This window comes from Trichosurus vulpecula, chromosome 1, assembly GCF_011100635.1.
Source record: "Trichosurus vulpecula isolate mTriVul1 chromosome 1, mTriVul1.pri, whole genome shotgun sequence".
In the NCBI taxonomy this organism is placed as follows: Eukaryota; Metazoa; Chordata; class Mammalia; order Diprotodontia; family Phalangeridae; genus Trichosurus; species Trichosurus vulpecula.
The window spans coordinates 96,490,967-96,495,375 of record NC_050573.1 but is presented as its reverse complement, the minus strand read 5'-3'; the positions used below and the strand labels follow the sequence as shown (position 1 = coordinate 96,495,375).

Genomic DNA, 4,409 nt, shown 5'->3' with positions numbered 1-4,409 from the left:
GTATTTAGAGATTTTCACAACCTGGCCCTTTCTTATCTTTCAGTCTTCTTAGTTATTCCCTCTCATGCACCCTACAATCCAGCTGTAGCAATCTTTTTGCTGTTCCTCCCATATAACAAACCATTTCCAATATTTTTCCTTTGTAGAGGCTATTTACCATGCTTGGAATGCTCTCTCTCTCTCTCTCGCCTAATATCTTGGTTTCCTTTTACATTCAAGTTCAATCCAGTCTACAAGAGACTTTTCCTATCCTCTTTCCACCCACACTGTTAAATCCAACCTTCCATAAATTTATCTTCCATTTTCTCTGCATATATCCTATTTATATAGATTTTGTCTCTCCCATTAGAATGTAAGCTCCTTGGGGGCAGACACTCATGTGTGTATGTGTGTGTGTGTGTGTGTGTACATTTTTTTTTTGGGTAACCACAGTACTTTTCCCTAGTGCGTGGTAAATACTAATTGCTTAGTATTTCAAAGTAATAGATTATCTTACTCATTTTTTTTTCTTTTTATAGATTAATACTACAATGCATGTAAAAATACCTTCAATAAACATAGTTCTTTAAAATAATTTTTATTCTATATTATTATTAAAAAGTTACCTCCTTTTTCTTTTGTATCATTGCTAGAATTATTACTAGTGGGCATTCTGTTCCTTGTGGGAAGTGACTGTTTACTATTTGTCTTAAAATTCTTCAAAAGCATTAATTCAGAATCTTGGCACAGGGTGCCAATCTACTACCAAGAAATTCATGCAGACTCCTGCCAATTAGTGCTTTGTCTCTGTCTCTGCCTGTCTGTCTCTTAACATAACATCTATCCATTCTTATACTACACCTCTGAGGTATGTGTGTGTATACATACATAGTAGAAGGGATTGTTCCCACTTCATTTTTTTTTAGATAATGCATTTTATTTGCATAGTTCATTTGGCAAGGAAAACTAAGAAGGCTAAAAAAAACACTGATTTTTTTTTTAAGAAAAAGAACGGCTACAAAATAGGGATCTAAAAACCCTCAGATCTTAATAAATATCGAGTTGATAAGTGACCTTATAAACATTTTATTTTTATTGATAAGAAAAGCTTTAAGTACTCTTGTCATTCTACAACCTATTAAAAATTCCTTTCTTTTAATTACTCTTCCATGCCCAGTTTTAACAGCATAATGATTTTTTTTTTTAATAAAAAGGTCAAAAAGGAAAAAAAAACTCTTGACGGTGAAAAAGGGCTGCTCCCCCACGGATGATTAGAAAAGACAAGAAAAAACAACTATGAAGTCTCACATACTCACAGAAGGTTTGGGGCACAGTGGTCTTGGAATGGCTGCCTGCCATGGAAGGCGGGCCCGAGGCCCCTGTCTGTACATTAAAAGTTCCAGAACCATAACCAGGTGCTCTGGTTAGATTCAGGTGCCCTGCATGAGGCCTCCAATCCAAACTGGCAATCTGATAAAATATTACCACATGGAGGTAAAGGGTGTTGGGAAGAGAGTCCCTGGGGTCCGCAGCTTCTTTCCATCCCTTTAAAACTAAGTGGCAGAATATGAGGGGATTTTAGAATTGCTGCCCCCCAACACTGTGGGCTTTGGGGAGACACTCCTAAACTCTTGGAGCCCCCCCCCCCCAAACACTGGGTTAAGGGGAAGGATGGTTGAACAGCTTTGCCTTGGGGAGTTGATGGAAGACGAAGGGAAGAATCCACAACAAAGCCAACAGCATATACCTCCGGTGAGTGCACTCTGAGAAGGCAATCAGCCTGAACGTAGGGACGGAACAGGAGAATGGAAGAATCGTACCTTTCTTTGGCCAAATGATCACACATTATTTCCTCTTCGAAAGGATTGGCTAAAAGGACGGGGACAGAGGGAAAGTAAAAGACACCAAGAAAATGGCAAAGTCCTGGGAACTTTCGATGGGTAGAGAAACAGTGGTGAGGTGAGAAAGGGGCTATTTCCCCTCTTTTTGCAAAATGAATCTCCTCCCATCCCCGACTTTGACCTTTCCTACCCTGTCTCCCCAGCTCTTACGAGTGACCAGTTACCCCTTGGGCACAAAGTACAGGAAACTTAAGAAGAAAGGCCATCATGGCTGGGCTAAAGACAAAGACGCCAGACACTGGAAGAGATGGGTCCTCCCTGGGGGACAAGGCGCTGGCCATTCCTCCCAGGCCAACTTGGAAAGCACAGCTGGTGGACATCAGGGCGAGTCTCTGGCCGCACTCAGGCACACCGGACCTGGTGGGGTTTACCGGGAGGAGGCTGCCTGGCTCGCCGGTGTTTCCTCTTGTCCTCCTCGTCCTGTGTTCCGGGCATCTGCTCTGCTTTGACCCCCAGCTTCATATCTGCTAGTCAGGGACCTTGGTTTCGGGGAAGTTCTTGGCCCACTTCACTCCTTCGATGGGCACAATGATCTCAGAGCTTTGCCAGAGACATCCAGCCTCTGTCCTGCAGTTCCCCTGAGGCCGCCTTGCAGGAAATCCGCAAAAACCCTCGAAAGCTCGGCTTGCCGTCTAGGTCCTCAGCCCCCTCCTCGTTCATGTTCTTAAGCCCCGAGTGGGTCCGGGGGCGCTCCTAGCTTCTCTATCATCAGCTTCAGTTACGTCAAGTCGACATAGTCATCCTTGCTAGGGTCACACCGTCGGAAGAGGCTCTCCATGTCCTTGATCTGCCGGGGCTGAACTCCAGGGACTCGGTGTAGGGTCTGAAGACCTTGGTGAGTCTGGGCCGCGCGCTCGTGCATGCTCAGCTGGGCCCTTAGCTCTGAGTGGGCGTTGACCTCGAGTGCCTGGGCGGGGAGGTCCAGGGACCTGGGCTCCTGCCCCGCGCAGGCCCAGTCCACAGCCCTCCCCGTCCAGGCCCTTCTGCTGAGGCCTCGGACACCTGCTCCATCATCAGCCACCGCTGCAGCTTCAGGGTGAGCTCCTGGGTGGCCATGCCCTAGAAGGGGCGTGCGCCGCAGCCCAGACGGACTCCCAGACAAACAGACCCGCGCTCACTTGCCATTTTAAAGAGGAAGGAATTAAAGAACTTGAACATCGTACGATCTGCCCAACCAAGGTAAGAAAACGGCAGAACTTGATTAGAATCCAGCTATGCTACCTAATTTCACAGCGTTCCGCATTAGACTAAGCCTCAACAGAACGACCTGCACTGGTATGGACATGTGTAGCCAGGGGTGCCGCACCCCGGGCTCCACAAATCAGGTTAAATCACTGGGGTTGGCCGCAAGATAATTTTCTTTAGCTTGTTATCACTGCCCAGAGTTTCTTTTGGGGAAGTATCTAAATATAGCCATTTATTTTCTCAAGTTCCATAGACATGGGTAAAATGAGCATCTTCCACACAAACTATACATATCAGGTATAGAACGGCCATTAAATATTATATATGATATAATAACAATATATTATCATATATTCTAATACATTTATATACATATGTGTACATATGTGTGTATATATAAACATATAAGATTTAGAAAATGCATGCTAGTGCTACAGGAATCAATAGCCAGTCAACTTATTTTTCTTCATTCTCCGCTGAATCCTAAGTTTCTTCAGGGTCCTACTTAGACATTCCTAATTATAGTGAAATGCTGTGAATTGGACTTCCTAATGAAAAACAAACTTGCAGTTGCTATAGAAACAGCCCCTCAATAAGTTTAGTGAGTGCTCTGGCCACCTCAGGAATCTTGCAAGCCTCCAGCTTGGTGGAATTACATGAAAATTTTACCCTACTCCAGAAGGTAATACTGTTTGGGATTGCAAGACAGGGAAGCTCCTAACATTCTGGCAAATTCCATTTTAACTTAACTGATTCAGAGATATGTCCATCTTTTTAGTAATAACCTGATAGCATGCAATTCTTCACTGAGAATTCATTGGGAGTACCACTGAGCTAGACTTAAGAGCATAAGAGAAGTATCTCCCTTCCATTTTACTTACAGCATTTGAATAACTTATAATTACACTTGAGGGCAAATCTAGGTCTCTTGCTACCTGTTATTTTGGCTTAAATTTCTTACTGTTTGTCCCAGTTCAGAGGGGGCATTGCATGTAGTTCTAGTCTGAGTCCAAGAGCCTGATGTTGTCTAGAGCTCTGCATCCAGTCATCTACTTCTCTTTCTAAAAGGCTGGTATTTAAGTCTCTTTTTTGTAGAAATCTGGGTACCCAAACTCTTGAACTTGGGATTGTTAGACTACCCTGAAATTAGACCATCCATAAAACCACCTTCCTTTGCTAGAAGGCTAATAATAATAGTAACGAACATATAGCACGTTGTTGTTATTCAGTCATGTCAGTAGTGTCTGACTTTTCATGACACTGTTTAGGGTTTTCTTGGTAAAATTACTGGAGTGGTTTGCCATTTCCTTCTCCGGCTCATTTTCACATATGAGGAAACTGAGG

General features: G+C 43.7%; 1 pseudogene; it reads right to left on the bottom strand.

Moving 5' to 3' along the window:
- Positions 1–2,222: 2,222 nt before the first annotated feature.
- LOC118834041 lies at positions 2,223–2,936 on the bottom strand (annotated as a pseudogene).
- Between the last annotated feature and the right edge of the window lie 1,473 nt (positions 2,937–4,409).